Source organism: Staurois parvus, unplaced genomic scaffold, assembly GCF_062004578.1.
Source record: "Staurois parvus isolate SC_StPar_1 unplaced genomic scaffold, SC_StPar_1.0 ptg002202l, whole genome shotgun sequence".
NCBI classification, from domain to species: domain Eukaryota; kingdom Metazoa; phylum Chordata; class Amphibia; order Anura; family Ranidae; genus Staurois; species Staurois parvus.
Window position 1 is genome coordinate 35,899 of NW_028319998.1, and position 21,959 is coordinate 57,857.

At 53.3% G+C, this 21,959-nt stretch overlaps 1 protein-coding gene across 1 annotated transcript in view; it reads right to left on the reverse strand.

Moving 5' to 3' along the window:
- Nucleotides 1–21,959, reverse strand: part of LOC149431619 (V-type proton ATPase catalytic subunit A-like) — a 68,177-nt gene that overhangs the window by 29,032 nt on the left and 17,186 nt on the right. The gene's annotated exons all lie outside the window — the stretch shown is intronic.

Sequence of the window (21,959 nt, forward strand, 5' to 3'; positions counted from 1 at the left end):
TCGTGTCCTCCGCGGAGTTGCAATACCTCCTGCCGCACTAAACACGCGCTCCGATGCCACGCTACTGGCCGGGCATGACAGCCTTTCAAGGGCAAATTCAGCTAGTTGGGGCCAAAGGTCAAGTTTCGTTGCCCAGTAGTCAAGGGGATTGTCTACCTCGGTTGGCAGGGTGCTGTCCAAGTAGGCCTAAGCCTGTTGTTTGAGGTCCTGCTCCAGGTCCACCTGATGCTGCTGCTGCTGCTGCGGCTGGTTAGTAGTTTCCTCACTGCGCTGGTGAAGAAAGCTACTCATCATCGACTGCAGACTGAGGCAGCCGCTGCTGGTGGAGCTGCCACTGCTCCTACCACCCCACCCCTCCCCTGCTGCCATGGCAGCGGAACACGAGCGCACAGGGCCCACAGTGTCTGAGGATGGACGTTGGCGCAGACAGGCAGAGACCAGCTGACTACATAGGTGTTTTTTATAGTACGTTATTTTGGCCTCCCTCTCAGCAGGTGTGAAAAAGGCCACCATTTTTGAACGGTAGCGAGGGTCCAACAAGGTGGACAGCCAAAAGTCATCCCTCTGTCTGATGGTTATTATTCGGCTGTCGCTACGCAAGCAACCGAGCATGCTATGGGCCATTTGTGCCAAGGAATGCGAGGGACTCCCTGCCTCCATCTCCACAGCATACTGCCACGGTGCGTCTAGGTCCTCTGTCTCCTCTTCCTCCTCCTCTACCAGATGCTCCTGCTCCTCCACTCCTGTCCGCTGAGTGGAAAAACCACCCATTTCACTCAATAATTCCTGAGCACCAATGTCCTCCTCTACCTCCTCCTCTTCTTCCAGTCCTGCCCCCACAGGGGCCATGTGGCGTTGAGATCTGTGCGCCACGTCTACCGCACCCTGACCAGCCATTGTTAACAGCATTTGTTCCAGGACGTGCAACAGAGGAATGACGTCGTTCATCCCATAGTCCTGCCGACTCACGAATAGCGTGGCCTCCTCAAAGGGCCTGAGCAAGCGGCAGGTGTCACGCATGAGCTGCCAATGGCTGACATCTAAGTTACACAGGGAGTACCTTTATCTGCTTTTAACATCAGGAAATCTGTGATGGCCTTTTGCTGTTCGTAAAGGCGGTCTAACATATGTAGGGTTGAATTCCACCTTGTTGCAACGTCACAGCATGAGGAGTCGGTATAGGGGCCCATGGCAGATTAGGGGCCTGGCAGCAGTTATGGGAGGCCCATAATCTGCCAGCACCCTATGACAAAAAATGGAACACACCAGCAGTGTGAGGAGACCTGAAAGTGGCACATGGCAGAGTGTGGCGATGGAGACAGCAGCAATGGGAGGCCGTACAGGGACCCATGAGAGACTCTGGACCTGGCAGCAGCATGAGGAGGCGGTATATAGGGGCCTACGGCAGATTAGGGGCCTGGCAGCAGCTATAGGAGGCCCGTAATCTGCCAGCACCCTATGTCAAAAAATTCAACACACCAGCAGTGTGTGAGGAGACCTGAAAGTGGCACATGGCAGAGTGTGGCGATGGAGACAGCAGCAATGGGAGGCCGTACAGGGACCCATGACAGACTCTGGACTTGGCAGCAGCATGAGGAGGCGGTATATAGGGGCTTATGGCAGATTAGGGGCCTGGCAGCAGCTATAGGAGGCCCGTAATCTGCCAGCACCCTATGTCAAAAAATTCAACACACCAGCAGTGTGAGGAGACCTGAAAGTGGCACATGGCAGAGTGTGGCGATGGAGACAGCAGCAATGGGAGGCCGTACAGGGACCCATGACAGACTCTGAACTTGGCAGCAGCATGAGGAGGCGGTATATAGGGGCCCATGGCAGATTAGGGGCCTGGCAGCAGCTATAGGAGGCCCGTAATCTGCCAGCACCCTATGTCAAAAAATTTAACACACCAGCAGTGTGAAGAGACCTGAAAGTGGCACATGGCAGCAGAGTGTGGCGATGGAGACAGCAGCAATGGGAGGCCGTACAGGGACCCATGAGAGACTCTAGACTTGGCAGCAGCATGAGGAGGCGGTATATAGGGGCCCATGGCAGATTAGGGGCCTGGCAGCAGCTATGTGAGGCCCGTAATCTGCCTGCACCCTATGTCAAAAAATTAAACACACCAGCAGTGTGAAGAGACCTGAAAGTGGCACATGGCATGAGAGACTCTGGACCTGGCAGCAGCAGGAGGAGGCGGTATAGGGGCCCATGGCTGATTAGGGGCCTGGCAGCAGCTATGTGAGGCCCGTTATCTTGCAGCACCCTATGTCAAAAAATTTAACACACCAGCAGTGTGAAGAGACCTGAAAGTGGCACATGGCAGCAGAGTGTGGCGATGGAGACAGCAGCAATGGGAGGCCGTACAGGGACCATGACAGACTCTGGACTTGGCAGCAGCATGAGGAGGCGGTATATAGGGGCCCATGGCAGATTAGGGGCCTGGCAGCAGCTATGTGAGGCCCGTTATCTTGCAGCACCCTATGTCAAAAAATTTAACACACCAGCAGTGTGAAGAGACCTGAAAGTGGCACATGGCAGCAGAGTGTGGCGATGGAGACAGCAGCAATGGGAGGCCGTACAGGGACCCATGAGAGACTCTGGACCTGGCAGCAGCAGGAGGAGGTGGTATATAGGGGCCCATGGCAGATTAGGGGCCTGGCAGCAGCTATGTGAGGCCCGTAATCTGCCTGCACCCTATGTCAAAAAATTTAACACACCAGCAGTGTGAAGAGACCTGAAAGTGGCACATGGCAGCAGAGTGTGGCGATGGAGACAGCAGCAATGGGAGGCCGTACAGGGACCATGACAGACTCTGGACTTGGCAGCAGCATGAGGAGGCGGTATATAGGGGCCCATGGCAGATTAGGGGCCTGGCAGCAGCTATGTGAGGCCCGTTATCTTGCAGCACCCTATGTCAAAAAATTTAACACACCAGCAGTGTGAAGAGACCTGAAAGTGGCACATGGCAGCAGAGTGTGGCGATGGAGACAGCAGCAATGGGAGGCCGTACAGGGACCCATGAGAGACTCTGGACCTGGCAGCAGCAGGAGGAGGTGGTATATAGGGGCCCATGGCAGATTAGGGGCCTGGCAGCAGCTATGTGAGGCCCGTAATCTGCCTGCACCCTATGTCAAAAAATTTAACACACCAGCAGTGTGAAGAGACCTGAAAGTGGCACATGGCAGCAGAGTGTGGCGATGGAGACAGCAGCAATGGGAGGCCGTACAGGGACCATGACAGACTCTGGACTTGGCAGCAGCATGAGGAGGCGGTATATAGGGGCCCATGGCAGATTAGGGGCCTGGCAGCAGCTATAGGAGGCCCGTAATCTGCCAGCACCCTATGTCAAAAAATTTAACACACCAGCAGTGTGAAGAGACCTGAAAGTGGCACATGGCAGCAGAGTGTGGCGATGGAGACAGCAGCAATGGGAGGCCGTACAGGGACCCATGAGAGACTCTAGACTTGGCAGCAGCATGAGGAGGCGGTATATAGGGGCCCATGGCAGATTAGGGGCCTGGCAGCAGCTATGTGAGGCCCGTAATCTGCCTGCACCCTATGTCAAAAAATTAAACACACCAGCAGTGTGAAGAGACCTGAAAGTGGCACATGGCATGAGAGACTCTGGACCTGGCAGCAGCAGGAGGAGGCGGTATAGGGGCCCATGGCTGATTAGGGGCCTGGCAGCAGCTATGTGAGGCCCGTTATCTTGCAGCACCCTATGTCAAAAAATTTAACACACCAGCAGTGTGAAGAGACCTGAAAGTGGCACATGGCAGCAGAGTGTGGCGATGGAGACAGCAGCAATGGGAGGCCGTACAGGGACCATGACAGACTCTGGACTTGGCAGCAGCATGAGGAGGCGGTATATAGGGGCCCATGGCAGATTAGGGGCCTGGCAGCAGCTATGTGAGGCCCGTTATCTTGCAGCACCCTATGTCAAAAAATTTAACACACCAGCAGTGTGAAGAGACCTGAAAGTGGCACATGGCAGCAGAGTGTGGCGATGGAGACAGCAGCAATGGGAGGCCGTACAGGGACCCATGACAGACTCTGAACTTGGCAGCAGCATGAGGAGGCGGTATATAGGGGCCCATGGCAGATTAGGGGCCTGGCAGCAGCTATAGGAGGCCCGTAATCTGCCAGCACCCTATGTCAAAAAATTTAACACACCAGCAGTGTGAAGAGACCTGAAAGTGGCACATGGCAGCAGAGTGTGGCGATGGAGACAGCAGCAATGGGAGGCCGTACAGGGACCATGACAGACTCTGGACTTGGCAGCAGCATGAGGAGGCGGTATATAGGGGCCCATGGCAGATTAGGGGCCTGGCAGCAGCTATGTGAGGCCCGTTATCTTGCAGCACCCTATGTCAAAAAATTTAACACACCAGCAGTGTGAAGAGACCTGAAAGTGGCACATGGCAGCAGAGTGTGGCGATGGAGACAGCAGCAATGGGAGGCCGTACAGGGACCCATGACAGACTCTGAACTTGGCAGCAGCATGAGGAGGCGGTATATAGGGGCCCATGGCAGATTAGGGGCCTGGCAGCAGCTATAGGAGGCCCGTAATCTGCCAGCACCCTATGTCCAAAAATTTAACACACCAGCAGTGTGAAGAGACCTGAAAGTGGCACATGGCAGCAGAGTGTGGCGATGGAGACAGCAGCAATGGGAGGCCGTACAGGGACCATGACAGACTCTGGACTTGGCAGCAGCATGAGGAGGCGGTATATAGGGGCCCATGGCAGATTAGGGGCCTGGCAGCAGCTATGTGAGGCCCGTTATCTTGCAGCACCCTATGTCCAAAAATTTAACACACCAGCAGTGTGAAGAGACCTGAAAGTGGCACATGGCAGCAGAGTGTGGCGATGGAGACAGCAGCAATGGGAGGCCGTACAGGGACCCATGAGAGACTCTGGACCTGGCAGCAGCATGAGGAGGCGGTATATAGGGGCCTACGGCAGATTAGGGGCCTGGCAGCAGCTATAGGAGGCCCGTAATCTGCCAGCACCCTATGTCAAAAAATTCAACACACCAGCAGTGTGTGAGGAGACCTGAAAGTGGCACATGGCAGAGTGTGGCGATGGAGACAGCAGCAATGGGAGGCCGTACAGGGACCCATGACAGACTCTGGACTTGGCAGCAGCATGAGGAGGCGGTATATAGGGGCTTATGGCAGATTAGGGGCCTGGCAGCAGCTATAGGAGGCCCGTAATCTGCCAGCACCCTATGTCAAAAAATTCAACACACCAGCAGTGTGAGGAGACCTGAAAGTGGCACATGGCAGAGTGTGGCGATGGAGACAGCAGCAATGGGAGGCCGTACAGGGACCCATGACAGACTCTGAACTTGGCAGCAGCATGAGGAGGCGGTATATAGGGGCCCATGGCAGATTAGGGGCCTGGCAGCAGCTATAGGAGGCCCGTAATCTGCCAGCACCCTATGTCAAAAAATTTAACACACCAGCAGTGTGAAGAGACCTGAAAGTGGCACATGGCAGCAGAGTGTGGCGATGGAGACAGCAGCAATGGGAGGCCGTACAGGGACCCATGAGAGACTCTGGACCTGGCAGCAGCAGGAGGAGGTGGTATATAGGGGCCCATGGCAGATTAGGGGCCTGGCAGCAGCTATGTGAGGCCCGTAATCTGCCTGCACCCTATGTCAAAAAATTTAACACACCAGCAGTGTGAAGAGACCTGAAAGTGGCACATGGCAGCAGAGTGTGGCGATGGAGACAGCAGCAATGGGAGGCCGTACAGGGACCATGACAGACTCTGGACTTGGCAGCAGCATGAGGAGGCGGTATATAGGGGCCCATGGCAGATTAGGGGCCTGGCAGCAGCTATGTGAGGCCCGTTATCTTGCAGCACCCTATGTCCAAAAATTTAACACACCAGCAGTGTGAAGAGACCTGAAAGTGGCACATGGCAGCAGAGTGTGGCGATGGAGACAGCAGCAATGGGAGGCCGTACAGGGACCCATGAGAGACTCTGGACCTGGCAGCAGCAGGAGGAGGTGGTATATAGGGGCCCATGGCAGATTAGGGGCCTGGCAGCAGCTATGTGAGGCCCGTTATCTTGCAGCACCCTATGTCAAAAAATTTAACACACCAGCAGTGTGAAGAGACCTGAAAGTGGCACATGGCAGCAGAGTGTGGCGATGGAGACAGCAGCAATGGGAGGCCGTACAGGGACCCATGAGAGACTCTAGACTTGGCAGCAGCATGAGGAGGCGGTATATAGGGGCCCATGGCAGATTAGGGGCCTGGCAGCAGCTATGTGAGGCCCGTAATCTGCCTGCACCCTATGTCAAAAAATTTAACACACCAGCAGTGTGAAGAGACCTGAAAGTGGCACATGGCAGCAGAGTGTGGCGATGGAGACAGCAGCAATGGGAGGCCGTACAGGGACCCATGAGAGACTCTAGACTTGGCAGCAGCATGAGGAGGCGGTATATAGGGGCCCATGGCAGATTAGGGGCCTGGCAGCAGCTATGTGAGGCCCGTTATCTTGCAGCACCCTATGTCAAAAAATTTAACACACCAGCAGTGTGAAGAGACCTGAAAGTGGCACATGGCAGCAGAGTGTGGCGATGGAGACAGCAGCAATGGGAGGCCGTACAGGGACCCATGAGAGACTCTGGACCTGGCAGCAGCAGGAGGAGGTGGTATATAGGGGCCCATGGCAGATTAGGGGCCTGGCAGCAGCTATGTGAGGCCCGTAATCTGCCTGCACCCTATGTCAAAAAATTTAACACACCAGCAGTGTGAAGAGACCTGAAAGTGGCACATGGCAGCAGAGTGTGGCGATGGAGACAGCAGCAATGGGAGGCCGTACAGGGACCATGACAGACTCTGGACTTGGCAGCAGCATGAGGAGGCGGTATATAGGGGCCCATGGCAGATTAGGGGCCTGGCAGCAGCTATGTGAGGCCCGTTATCTTGCAGCACCCTATGTCCAAAAATTTAACACACCAGCAGTGTGAAGAGACCTGAAAGTGGCACATGGCAGCAGAGTGTGGCGATGGAGACAGCAGCAATGGGAGGCCGTACAGGGACCCATGAGAGACTCTGGACCTGGCAGCAGCAGGAGGAGGTGGTATATAGGGGCCCATGGCAGATTAGGGGCCTGGCAGCAGCTATGTGAGGCCCGTAATCTGCCTGCACCCTATGTCAAAAAATTTAACACACCAGCAGTGTGAAGAGACCTGAAAGTGGCACATGGCAGCAGAGTGTGGCGATGGAGACAGCAGCAATGGGAGGCCGTACAGGGACCATGACAGACTCTGGACTTGGCAGCAGCATGAGGAGGCGGTATATAGGGGCCCATGGCAGATTAGGGGCCTGGCAGCAGCTATGTGAGGCCCGTTATCTTGCAGCACCCTATGTCAAAAAATTTAACACACCAGCAGTGTGAAGAGACCTGAAAGTGGCACATGGCAGCAGAGTGTGGCGATGGAGACAGCAGCAATGGGAGGCCGTACAGGGACCCATGAGAGACTCTGGACCTGGCAGCAGCAGGAGGAGGTGGTATATAGGGGCCCATGGCAGATTAGGGGCCTGGCAGCAGCTATGTGAGGCCCGTAATCTGCCTGCACCCTATGTCAAAAAATTTAACACACCAGCAGTGTGAAGAGACCTGAAAGTGGCACATGGCAGCAGAGTGTGGCGATGGAGACAGCAGCAATGGGAGGCCGTACAGGGACCATGACAGACTCTGGACTTGGCAGCAGCATGAGGAGGCGGTATATAGGGGCCCATGGCAGATTAGGGGCCTGGCAGCAGCTATAGGAGGCCCGTAATCTGCCAGCACCCTATGTCAAAAAATTTAACACACCAGCAGTGTGAAGAGACCTGAAAGTGGCACATGGCAGCAGAGTGTGGCGATGGAGACAGCAGCAATGGGAGGCCGTACAGGGACCCATGAGAGACTCTAGACTTGGCAGCAGCATGAGGAGGCGGTATATAGGGGCCCATGGCAGATTAGGGGCCTGGCAGCAGCTATGTGAGGCCCGTAATCTGCCTGCACCCTATGTCAAAAAATTAAACACACCAGCAGTGTGAAGAGACCTGAAAGTGGCACATGGCATGAGAGACTCTGGACCTGGCAGCAGCAGGAGGAGGCGGTATAGGGGCCCATGGCTGATTAGGGGCCTGGCAGCAGCTATGTGAGGCCCGTTATCTTGCAGCACCCTATGTCAAAAAATTTAACACACCAGCAGTGTGAGGAGACCTGAAAGTGGCACATGGCAGCAGAGTGTGGCGATGGAGACAGCAGCAATGGGAGGCCGTACAGGGACCATGACAGACTCTGGACTTGGCAGCAGCATGAGGAGGCGGTATATAGGGGCCCATGGCAGATTAGGGGCCTGGCAGCAGCTATGTGAGGCCCGTTATCTTGCAGCACCCTATGTCAAAAAATTTAACACACCAGCAGTGTGAAGAGACCTGAAAGTGGCACATGGCAGCAGAGTGTGGCGATGGAGACAGCAGCAATGGGAGGCCGTACAGGGACCCATGACAGACTCTGAACTTGGCAGCAGCATGAGGAGGCGGTATATAGGGGCCCATGGCAGATTAGGGGCCTGGCAGCAGCTATAGGAGGCCCGTAATCTGCCAGCACCCTATGTCAAAAAATTTAACACACCAGCAGTGTGAAGAGACCTGAAAGTGGCACATGGCAGCAGAGTGTGGCGATGGAGACAGCAGCAATGGGAGGCCGTACAGGGACCATGACAGACTCTGGACTTGGCAGCAGCATGAGGAGGCGGTATATAGGGGCCCATGGCAGATTAGGGGCCTGGCAGCAGCTATGTGAGGCCCGTTATCTTGCAGCACCCTATGTCAAAAAATTTAACACACCAGCAGTGTGAAGAGACCTGAAAGTGGCACATGGCAGCAGAGTGTGGCGATGGAGACAGCAGCAATGGGAGGCCGTACAGGGACCCATGACAGACTCTGAACTTGGCAGCAGCATGAGGAGGCGGTATATAGGGGCCCATGGCAGATTAGGGGCCTGGCAGCAGCTATAGGAGGCCCGTAATCTGCCAGCACCCTATGTCCAAAAATTTAACACACCAGCAGTGTGAAGAGACCTGAAAGTGGCACATGGCAGCAGAGTGTGGCGATGGAGACAGCAGCAATGGGAGGCCGTACAGGGACCATGACAGACTCTGGACTTGGCAGCAGCATGAGGAGGCGGTATATAGGGGCCCATGGCAGATTAGGGGCCTGGCAGCAGCTATGTGAGGCCCGTTATCTTGCAGCACCCTATGTCCAAAAATTTAACACACCAGCAGTGTGAAGAGACCTGAAAGTGGCACATGGCAGCAGAGTGTGGCGATGGAGACAGCAGCAATGGGAGGCCGTACAGGGACCCATGAGAGACTCTGGACCTGGCAGCAGCATGAGGAGGCGGTATATAGGGGCCTACGGCAGATTAGGGGCCTGGCAGCAGCTATAGGAGGCCCGTAATCTGCCAGCACCCTATGTCAAAAAATTCAACACACCAGCAGTGTGTGAGGAGACCTGAAAGTGGCACATGGCAGAGTGTGGCGATGGAGACAGCAGCAATGGGAGGCCGTACAGGGACCCATGACAGACTCTGGACTTGGCAGCAGCATGAGGAGGCGGTATATAGGGGCTTATGGCAGATTAGGGGCCTGGCAGCAGCTATAGGAGGCCCGTAATCTGCCAGCACCCTATGTCAAAAAATTCAACACACCAGCAGTGTGAGGAGACCTGAAAGTGGCACATGGCAGAGTGTGGCGATGGAGACAGCAGCAATGGGAGGCCGTACAGGGACCCATGACAGACTCTGAACTTGGCAGCAGCATGAGGAGGCGGTATATAGGGGCCCATGGCAGATTAGGGGCCTGGCAGCAGCTATAGGAGGCCCGTAATCTGCCAGCACCCTATGTCAAAAAATTTAACACACCAGCAGTGTGAAGAGACCTGAAAGTGGCACATGGCAGCAGAGTGTGGCGATGGAGACAGCAGCAATGGGAGGCCGTACAGGGACCCATGAGAGACTCTGGACCTGGCAGCAGCAGGAGGAGGTGGTATATAGGGGCCCATGGCAGATTAGGGGCCTGGCAGCAGCTATGTGAGGCCCGTAATCTGCCTGCACCCTATGTCAAAAAATTTAACACACCAGCAGTGTGAAGAGACCTGAAAGTGGCACATGGCAGCAGAGTGTGGCGATGGAGACAGCAGCAATGGGAGGCCGTACAGGGACCATGACAGACTCTGGACTTGGCAGCAGCATGAGGAGGCGGTATATAGGGGCCCATGGCAGATTAGGGGCCTGGCAGCAGCTATGTGAGGCCCGTTATCTTGCAGCACCCTATGTCCAAAAATTTAACACACCAGCAGTGTGAAGAGACCTGAAAGTGGCACATGGCAGCAGAGTGTGGCGATGGAGACAGCAGCAATGGGAGGCCGTACAGGGACCCATGAGAGACTCTGGACCTGGCAGCAGCAGGAGGAGGTGGTATATAGGGGCCCATGGCAGATTAGGGGCCTGGCAGCAGCTATGTGAGGCCCGTTATCTTGCAGCACCCTATGTCAAAAAATTTAACACACCAGCAGTGTGAAGAGACCTGAAAGTGGCACATGGCAGCAGAGTGTGGCGATGGAGACAGCAGCAATGGGAGGCCGTACAGGGACCCATGAGAGACTCTAGACTTGGCAGCAGCATGAGGAGGCGGTATATAGGGGCCCATGGCAGATTAGGGGCCTGGCAGCAGCTATGTGAGGCCCGTAATCTGCCTGCACCCTATGTCAAAAAATTTAACACACCAGCAGTGTGAAGAGACCTGAAAGTGGCACATGGCAGCAGAGTGTGGCGATGGAGACAGCAGCAATGGGAGGCCGTACAGGGACCCATGAGAGACTCTAGACTTGGCAGCAGCATGAGGAGGCGGTATATAGGGGCCCATGGCAGATTAGGGGCCTGGCAGCAGCTATGTGAGGCCCGTTATCTTGCAGCACCCTATGTCAAAAAATTTAACACACCAGCAGTGTGAAGAGACCTGAAAGTGGCACATGGCAGCAGAGTGTGGCGATGGAGACAGCAGCAATGGGAGGCCGTACAGGGACCCATGAGAGACTCTGGACCTGGCAGCAGCAGGAGGAGGTGGTATATAGGGGCCCATGGCAGATTAGGGGCCTGGCAGCAGCTATGTGAGGCCCGTAATCTGCCTGCACCCTATGTCAAAAAATTTAACACACCAGCAGTGTGAAGAGACCTGAAAGTGGCACATGGCAGCAGAGTGTGGCGATGGAGACAGCAGCAATGGGAGGCCGTACAGGGACCATGACAGACTCTGGACTTGGCAGCAGCATGAGGAGGCGGTATATAGGGGCCCATGGCAGATTAGGGGCCTGGCAGCAGCTATGTGAGGCCCGTTATCTTGCAGCACCCTATGTCCAAAAATTTAACACACCAGCAGTGTGAAGAGACCTGAAAGTGGCACATGGCAGCAGAGTGTGGCGATGGAGACAGCAGCAATGGGAGGCCGTACAGGGACCCATGAGAGACTCTGGACCTGGCAGCAGCAGGAGGAGGTGGTATATAGGGGCCCATGGCAGATTAGGGGCCTGGCAGCAGCTATGTGAGGCCCGTAATCTGCCTGCACCCTATGTCAAAAAATTTAACACACCAGCAGTGTGAAGAGACCTGAAAGTGGCACATGGCAGCAGAGTGTGGCGATGGAGACAGCAGCAATGGGAGGCCGTACAGGGACCATGACAGACTCTGGACTTGGCAGCAGCATGAGGAGGCGGTATATAGGGGCCCATGGCAGATTAGGGGCCTGGCAGCAGCTATGTGAGGCCCGTTATCTTGCAGCACCCTATGTCAAAAAATTTAACACACCAGCAGTGTGAAGAGACCTGAAAGTGGCACATGGCAGCAGAGTGTGGCGATGGAGACAGCAGCAATGGGAGGCCGTACAGGGACCCATGAGAGACTCTAGACTTGGCAGCAGCATGAGGAGGCGGTATATAGGGGCCCATGGCAGATTAGGGGCCTGGCAGCAGCTATGTGAGGCCCGTTATCTTGCAGCACCCTATGTCAAAAAATTTAACACACCAGCAGTGTGAAGAGACCTGAAAGTGGCACATGGCAGCAGAGTGTGGCGATGGAGACAGCAGCAATGGGAGGCCGTACAGGGACCCATGAGAGACTCTGGACCTGGCAGCAGCAGGAGGAGGCGGTATATAGGGGCCCATGGCAGATTAGGGGCCTGGCAGCAGCTATGTGAGGCCCGTAATCTGCCTGCACCCTATGTCAAAAAATTTAACACACCAGCAGTGTGAAGAGACCTGAAAGTGGCACATGGCAGCAGAGTGTGGCGATGGAGACAGCAGCAATGGGAGGCCGTACAGGGACCCATGAGAGACTCTGGACCTGGCAGCAGCAGGAGGAGGTGGTATATAGGGGCCCATGGCAGATTAGGGGCCTGGCAGCAGCTATGTGAGGCCCGTAATCTGCCTGCACCCTATGTCAAAAAATTTAACACACCAGCAGTGTGAAGAGACCTGAAAGTGGCACATGGCAGCAGAGTGTGGCGATGGAGACAGCAGCAATGGGAGGCCGTACAGGGACCCATGAGAGACTCTGGACCTGGCAGCAGCAGGAGGAGGCGGTATATAGGGGCCTATGGCAGATTAGGGGCCTGGCAGCAGCTATAGGAGGCCCGTAATCTGCCAGCACCCTATGTCAAAAAATTCAACACACCAGCAGTGTGAGGAGACCTGAAAGTGGCACATGTTTGAGGCATGATTCATGGCGGATTTAGTCAGTTGTGTCAGGAACTGGTGGTTTGAAATCCAGACTAATCCACGCCTGATTCATTTTCACAAACGTGAGTCTCTCCACACTTTGGGTGGACAGTCGTGTCCTCCGCGGAGTTACAATACCTCCTGCCGCACTAAACACGCGCTCCGATGCCACGCTACTGGCCGGGCATGACAGCCTTTCAAGGGCAAATTCAGCTAGTTGGGGCCAAAGGTCAAGTTTCGTTGCCCAGTAGTCAAGGGGATTGTCTACCTCGGTTGGCAGGGTGCTGTCCAAGTAGGCCCAAGCCTGTTGTTTGAGCTCCTGCTCCAGGTCCACCTGATGCTGCTGCTGCTGCTGCGGCTGGTTAGTAGTTTCCTCACTGCGCTGGTGAAGAAAGCTACTCATCATCGACTGCAGACTGAGGCAGCCGCTGCTGGTGGAGCTGCCACTGCTCCTACCACCCCACCCCTCCCCTGCTGCCATGCCAGCGGAACGCGAGCGCACAGGGCCCACAGTGTCTGAGGATGGACGTTGGCGCACAAAGGCAGAGACCAACTGACTACATAGGTGGTTTTTATAGTACGTAATTTTGGCCTCCCTCTCAGCAGGTGTGAAAAAGGCCACCATTTTGGACCGGTAGCGAGGGTCCAACAAGGTGGACAGCCAAAAGTCATCCCTCTGTCTGATGGTTATTATTCGGCTGTCGCTACGCAAGCAACCGAGCATGCTATGGGCCATTTGTGCCAAGGAATGCGAGGGACTCCCTGCCTCCATCTCCACAGCATACTGCCACGGTGCGTCTGGGTCCTCTGTCTCCTCCTCCTCCTCCTCTACCAGATGCTCCTGCTCCTCCACTCCTGTCCGCTGAGTGGAAAAACCACCCATTTCACTCAATAATTCCTGAGCACAAATGTCCTCCTCTACCTCCTCCTCTTCTTCCTGTCCTGCCCCCACAGGGGTCATGTGGCGTTGAGATCTGTGCGCCACGTCTACCGCACCCTGACCAGCCATTGTTAACAGCATTTGTTCCAGGACGTGCAACAGAGGAATGACGTCGTTCATCCCATAGTCCTGCCGACTCACGAATAGCGTGGCCTCCTCAAAGGGCCTGAGCAAGCGGCAGGTGTCACGCATGAGCTGCCAATGGCTGACATCTAAGTTACACAGGGGAGTACCTTTATCCGCTTGTAACATCAGGAAATCGGTGATGGCCTTTCGCTGCTCGTAAAGGCGGTCTAACATGTGTAGGGTTGAATTCCACCTTGTTGCAACGTCGCAGATCAGGCGATGCTGTGGAATTCCGTTCTGCCGCTGCAGCTCAATGAGGGTGTTCTTTGCGGTGTAGGAATGGCTGAAATGCATGCACAGTTTACGTGACATTTTAAGGATGTCTTGCAGTGGGATGGTGGATTTTAGGAACCGCTTGACAACCAGATTGAACACGTGAGCCATGCATGGCGCATGGCACAACCTTCCTTGACGCAGAGCAGACACCATGTTCTTTCCGTTGTCAGTCAACATGGTTCCGATTTTTAGTTTGCGCGGAGACAGCCATCTGTCGATTTCTCTGTTCATTACACTCAGCAGTTCCTCCCCTGTGTGACTACGTTCGCCAAGGCATACCAGGTGCAGCACAGCGTGACACCGTTGCGCCCTGCACATGTGATATGCCGGTCGGGTAATGGGACTTGGCACGGGGGTGGCGGCTGAGGACACGGCGGAAAAAGAGGTGGTAGAGGCGGACATGCTTGCTGGACCAAGGACGTGCAAACGTGGAGGCAAAAGCGTCGTGACCTGTCCAAGTTGCTGGTGCGGCTGTGCCGGCACCACGTTCACCCAGTGGGCCGTAAATGACATGTACTGTCCCTGACCGTAGTTACAGCTCCACACGTCGGCGCTGCCGTGCACTTTGGCAGAGACCGACATGCTCAAAGACTGGCCCACCATCTCTTCTACATGTGAATGCAGGGCTGGCACTGCCTTTTGGGCAAAGAAATGACGGCTTGGCACTCTCCACCGCGGCGCGGCACAAGCCATCATTTCTCGGAAAGGTGCTGAGTCCACCAGTTGGAAAGGGAGGGACTGCAGCACCAGCAACTTGGACAGGAGGACGTTCAGCTTTTGCACCGTCGGGTGCGTGCTCGCAAACTGTTGTCTCTTGGATACGGATTCCAAGAAAGACTGTTGACGGAATCCGAGAAGAGGAGTAGCAGGAGAAGGAGCATCTGAACGAGCGGAAGATGCCAATGAGCGACAACTCCCCTCAGCAGAGGTGTTGGAGCCTTGACTGGCTGATAGAGGGCGATTGACGACGTCGGGTGACGGAGCAAGTAACGGAGCGGGTGATGGAGCGGGGGCTGGGGCAGGCAGAACCGCCGTATGTTTATCACGGTTTTCCCAGGCCACCGAATGGTGACGCTGCATATGCTGACGCAACGCTGTAGTCCCAACATGGGCCCCCTGGCCACGCTTGCATTTCTGGCCACATAGTCGACATACGGCTACGTTTACTTCCTCGGGCGGCTTGAGGAAAAATTGCCACACCACCGAGTAGGAAACTTTGCCCCCGCTACTCTTCACTGGCTGACTGCTACTTCCTCCGTGCGCACCGGCACCACTACTGGCCGTGGTGGTAGGCTGCAGTGGAGCTGGTGCTCTACTCCGTGGACGTTTGGCTCCACTGACACTGATGCGACCCTGCTGCTGTCTCCTGGGCAACCCACCGACTGTTTTGCTCGCTGCCAAGCTGCCACCCTCTTCTCCTGATGATGCGGAAGAAATTGCCTGATGACGACGAGGCTGCCAAGTGCGATCAACCTCCTCATCATCAAGTAGGGTCTCCGCCTCACTACTAGCCCCCTCGGCTGCGTCTGGGTCAGGAGACAGACCTGTCTCTAGACCGGCTACCGAGCCACTCTCCTCGCCAGTACTTGTTCGCTTGGCTGCTGAAAAGGCCGATGTCTCCCCCCGTTCCTGACCGCCCTCTGTTAGCTCTTCCTCACTGTACAGTGGGGCTGAGCCCACAGCATGCGATACTTCGCTTGGTGAGGGAACAGCAAAGGACAGGGGCAGGTAGAGGACACGTGATTTCAGTGGGCTTGGTCCCGGGCCATGCCAACTAACGGTTGTGTCTGACGTACCCACCGACCGTTGGCTGTAGGTGTCAGAGGTGACCTGGGAAGAGGAAGACGACCGAGCCAACCAATCAATGACGGCAGGGTTGTCGGTGGAGACACGACCGCTGGATGACACCGGGAGCACTGGCCTCTGGCTGCGAATACTGCTGCCTCGACCCCTTCCTCTGCTGCCACGTCTGCTCGCTCCTAAAACATTGCCTCCTCTGCCACTCCTCTGCATGTTGTCTGACATACTATTTAATTCAACGATTAGGTGTCCCTGAGTAACAATTCTCTGGCACTCAGTAACAATTCTGTCTGTCCCTGAGTATGAATTCTGTGGCCCTGAGTAACAATTGTGTGTCTGTGCAAGTAACAATTCTGTGTCTGTGCAAGTAACAATTTTGTGTCTGTGAGAGTAACAATTCTCTGGCACTCAGTAACAATTCTGTCTGTCCCTGAGTAACAATTCTCTGGCACTCAGTAACAATTCTGTCTGTCCCTGAGTAACAATTCTGTCTGTCCCTGAGTATGAATTCTGTGGCCCTGAGTAAGAATTCTCTGGCACTCAGTAACAATTCTGTCTGTCCCTGAGTATGAATTCTGTGGCCCTGAGTAACAATTGTGTGTCTGTGCAAGTAACAATTCTGTGTCTGTGCAAGTAACAATTTTGTGTCTGTGAGAGTAACAATTCTCTGGCACTCAGTAACAATTCTGTCTGTCCCTGAGTAACAATTCTCTGGCACTCAGTAACAATTCTGTCTGTCCCTGAGTATGAATTCTGTGGCCCTGAGTAACAATTCTGTCTCTGTGCGAGTAACAATTCTGTGTCTGTGCAAGTAACAATTTTGTGTCTGTGAGAGTAACAATTCTCTGGCACTCAGTAACAATTCTGTCTGTCCCTGAGTAACAATTCTCTGGCACTCAGTAACAATTCTGTCTGTCCCTGAGTAACAATTCTCTGGCACTCAGTAACAATTCTGTCTGTCCCTGAGTAACAATTCTCTGGCACTCAGTAACAATTGTGTGTCTGTGCAAGTAACAATTCTGTGTCTGTGCAAGTAACAATTTTGTGTCTGTGAGAGTAACAATTCTCTGGCACTCAGTAACAATTCTGTCTGTCCCTGAGTAACAATTCTCTGGCACTCAGTAACAATTCTGTCTGTCCCTGAGTATGAATTCTGTGGCCCTGAGTAACAATTCTGTCTCTGTGCGAGTAACAATTCTGTGTCTGTGCAAGTAACAATTTTGTGTCTGTGAGAGTAACAATTCTCTGGCACTCAGTAACAATTCTGTCTGTCCCTGAGTAACAATTCTATGGCACTCAGTAACAATTCTGTCTTCCCTGAGTAACAATTCTCTGGCACTCAGTAACAATTCTGTCTGTCCCTGAGTATGAATTCTGTGGCCCTGAGTAACAATTCTGTCTCTGTGCGAGTAACAATTCTGTGTCTGTGCAAGTAACAATTTTGTGTCTGTGAGAGTAACAATTCTCTGGCACTCAGTAACAATTCTGTCTGTCCCTGAGTAACAATTCTCTGGCACTCAGTAACAATTCTGTCTGTCCCTGAGTATGAATTCTGTGGCCCTGAGTAACAATTGTGTGTCTGTGCAAGTAACAATTCTGTGTCTGTGCAAGTAACAATTTTGTGTCTGTGAGAGTAACAATTCTCTGGCACTCAGTAACAATTCTGTCTGTCCCTGAGTAACAATTCTCTGGCACTCAGTAACAATTCTGTCTGTCCCTGAGTATGAATTCTGTGGCCCTGAGTAACAATTCTGTCTCTGTGCGAGTAACAATTCTGTGTCTGTGCAAGTAACAATTTTGTGTCTGTGAGAGTAACAATTCTCTGGCACTCAGTAACAATTCTGTCTGTCCCTGAGTAACAATTCTCTGGCACTCAGTAACAATTCTGTCTGTCCCTGAGTATGAATTCTGTGGCCCTGAGTAACAATTGTGTGTCTGTGCAAGTAACAATTCTGTGTCTGTGCAAGTAACAATTTTGTGTCTGTGAGAGTAACAATTCTCTGGCACTCAGTAACAATTCTGTCTGTCCCTGAGTAACAATTCTCTGGCACTCAGTAACAATTCTGTCTGTCCCTGAGTATGAATTCTGTGGCCCTGAGTAACAATTCTGTCTCTGTGCGAGTAACAATTCTGTGTCTGTGCAAGTAACAATTTTGTGTCTGTGAGAGTAACAATTCTCTGGCACTCAGTAACAATTCTGTCTGTCCCTGAGTAACAATTCTCTGGCACTCAGTAACAATTCTGTCTGTCCCTGAGTAACAATTCTCTGGCACTCAGTAACAATTCTGTCTGTCCCTGAGTAACAATTCTCTGGCACTCAGTAACAATTGTGTGTCTGTGCAAGTAACAATTCTGTGTCTGTGCAAGTAACAATTTTGTGTCTGTGAGAGTAACAATTCTCTGGCACTCAGTAACAATTCTGTCTGTCCCTGAGTAACAATTCTCTGGCACTCAGTAACAATTCTGTCTGTCCCTGAGTATGAATTCTGTGGCCCTGAGTAACAATTCTGTCTCTGTGCGAGTAACAATTCTGTGTCTGTGCAAGTAACAATTTTGTGTCTGTGAGAGTAACAATTCTCTGGCACTCAGTAACAATTCTGTCTGTCCCTGAGTAACAATTCTATGGCACTCAGTAACAATTCTGTCTTCCCTGAGTAACAATTCTCTGGCACTCAGTAACAATTCTGTCTGTCCCTGAGTATGAATTCTGTGGCCCTGAGTAACAATTCTGTCTCTGTGCGAGTAACAATTCTGTGTCTGTGCAAGTAACAATTTTGTGTCTGTGAGAGTAACAATTCTCTGGCACTCAGTAACAATTCTGTCTGTCCCTGAGTAACAATTCTCTGGCACTCAGTAACAATTCTGTCTGTCCCTGAGTATGAATTCTGTGGCCCTGAGTAACAATTGTGTGTCTGTGCAAGTAACAATTCTGTGTCTGTGCAAGTAACAATTTTGTGTCTGTGAGAGTAACAATTCTCTGGCACTCAGTAACAATTCTGTCTGTCCCTGAGTAACAATTCTCTGGCACTCAGTAACAATTCTGTCTGTCCCTGAGTAACAATTCTGTCTGTCCCTGAGTATGAATTCTGTGGCCCTGAGTAACAATTGTGTGTCTGTGCAAGTAACAATTCTGTGTCTGTGCAAGTAACAATTTTGTGTCTGTGAGAGTAACAATTCTCTGGCACTCAGTAACAATTCTGTCTGTCCCTGAGTAACAATTCTCTGGCACTCAGTAACAATTCTGTCTGTCCCTGAGTATGAATTCTGTGGCCCTGAGTAACAATTCTGTCTCTGTGCGAGTAACAATTCTGTGTCTGTGCAAGTAACAATTTTGTGTCTGTGAGAGTAACAATTCTCTGGCACTCAGTAACAATTCTGTCTGTCCCTGAGTAAGAATTCTCTGGCACTCAGTAACAATTCTGTCTGTCCCTGAGTAACAATTCTCTGGCACTCAGTAACAATTCTGTCTGTCCCTGAGTAACAATTCTGTCTGTCCCTGAGTATGAATTCTGTGGCCCTGAGTAAGAATTCTCTGGCACTCAGTAACAATTCTGTCTGTCCCTGAGTATGAATTCTGTGGCCCTGAGTAACAATTGTGTGTCTGTGCAAGTAACAATTCTGTGTCTGTGCAAGTAACAATTTTGTGTCTGTGAGAGTAACAATTCTCTGGCACTCAGTAACAATTCTGTCTGTCCCTGAGTAACAATTCTCTGGCACTCAGTAACAATTCTGTCTGTCCCTGAGTAACAATTCTCTGGCACTCAGTAACAATTCTGTCTGTCCCTGAGTAACAATTCTGTCTGTCCCTGAGAATGAATTCTGTGGCCCTGAGTAAGAATTCTCTGGCACTCAGTAACAATTCTGTCTGTCCCTGAGTAACAATTCTCTGGCACTCAGTAACAATTCTGTCTGTCCCTGAGTAAAAATTCTGTGGCCCTAATAACGTTTCTGTGGCCCTAAGTAACAATTCTCTGGCACTGAGTAACAATTCTGTCTGTCCCTGAGTATGAATTCTGTGGCCCTAACTAGCGTTTCTTTGTCCCTAAATAACGATTCTGTGGCCCTCATTAACAAGTCTGTGTCCCTGAGTAATGGTTCTCTGTCCCTAAGTAACTTCTCTCTGTCCCCAATTCTCGTTTCTGTGGCCCTAACTCTGTCCCTGTCCCTAGTACAGAGCGGTCTGCCTCTGTTCAATGACTGCAGGCAAATGAAGATTTCCAAAATGGCCGCTATATATACCTCGACCATTACACAGTGCTGGCTGGCTGGCTGCTGATTGGCTGATGCGATCACATGTCGTTGAGGAATGCATTATGGGGCAGCGCGCCTTGTCTGCGCGCCTTCCCCGACATCCCCGCTCCGTCGCCGCACATGTCAGCCGCCATTTTCGGAAAAATTTCGATTCGCGCGTCCGAATTAGGCTGTTTTTCGGATTCGGCACGAATCGAAATTTTTCCGAAATTCGACTCGAATTCCACTTCGGATACTTCGATTCGCTCATCTCTACTCATAACCCATGAATTCTCGGGGGGGGGGGGGGTATGTAGAGAGCTCATCACCCATGGATCCTGGGGGGGGGTATATGGAGAGCTCATCACCCATGGATCCTGTGGGGGGGGGGTATATGGAGAGCTCATCACCCATGGATCCTGTGTGGGGGGGGGGGGGGTATATGGAGAGCTTATCACCCAATGATCCTGGGGGGGGGTATATGGAGAGCTCATCACCCATGGATCCTGGGGGGGGGGTATATGGAGAGCTCATCACCCATGGATCCTGGGGGGGGGGGGGTATGTGGAGAGCTCATCACCCATGGATCCTGGGGGGGGGGGTATATGGAGAGCTCATCACCCATGGATCCTGTGGGGGGGGGGGTATGGAGAGCTCATCACCCATGAATTCTCGGGGGGGGGGGGGTATGTGGAGAGCTCATCAACCATGGATCCTGGGGGGGGTATATGGGGAGCTCATCACCCATGAATTCTCGGGGGGGGGGGGTATGTAGAGAGCTCATCACCCATGGATCCTGGGGGGGTATATGGAGAGCTCATAACCCATGAATTCTCGGGGGGGGGGGGTATGTAGAGAGCTCATCACCCATGGATCCTGGGGGGGGGTATATGGAGAGCTCATCACCCATGGATCCTGTGGGGGGGGGTATATGGAGAGCTCATCACCCATGGATCCTGTGGGGGGGGGGTATATGGAGAGCTCATCACCCATGGATCCTGTGGGGGGGGGGGGGTATATGGAGAGCTTATCACCCAATGATCCTGGGGGGGGGTATATGGAGAGCTCATCACCCATGGATCCTGGGGGGGGGGGGTATATGGAGAGCTCATCACCCATGGATCTTGGGGGGGGGGGGGGGGTATGTGGAGAGCTCATCACCCATGGATCCTGGGGGGGGGGGTATATGGAGAGCTCATCACCCATGGATCCTGTGGGGGGGGGGGTATGGAGAGCTCATCACCCATGAATATATGGAGAGCTTATCACCCAATGATCCTGGGGGGGGGTATGTGGAGAGCTCATCAACCATGGATCCTGGGGGGGGTATATGGGGAGCTCATCACCCATGAATTCTCGGGGGGGGGGGTATGTGGAGAGCTCATCACCCATGGATCCTGGGGGGGGGATATATATGAAGAGCTCATCACCCATTGATCCTGGGGGGGGGGGCTATATGTAGAGCTCATCACCCATGAATTCTCGGGGGGGGGGTATGTGGAGAGCTCATCACCCATGGATCCTGGGGGGGGGGGGTATGTGGAGAGCTCATCACCCATGTATTCTCGGGGGGGGGGGGGATAGCTTTGGCCGGTGAAGCACATAATACCCTCTCTGTCCGGTGTGTACTGTTTGTGGTTGGGCTCGGATCCGTATACATAATACACCCTCGGATTGCTCTCGTGTCCTCGGTGTGTATGGTGTAAACAGGGAATCTGGATGGGCAGGAATCAGACCTGTTCTGACTGTACAGAGGCAGCTGGAGAGGAACTTTCCGCATAGCTGGCAGCACTGATTGATGAA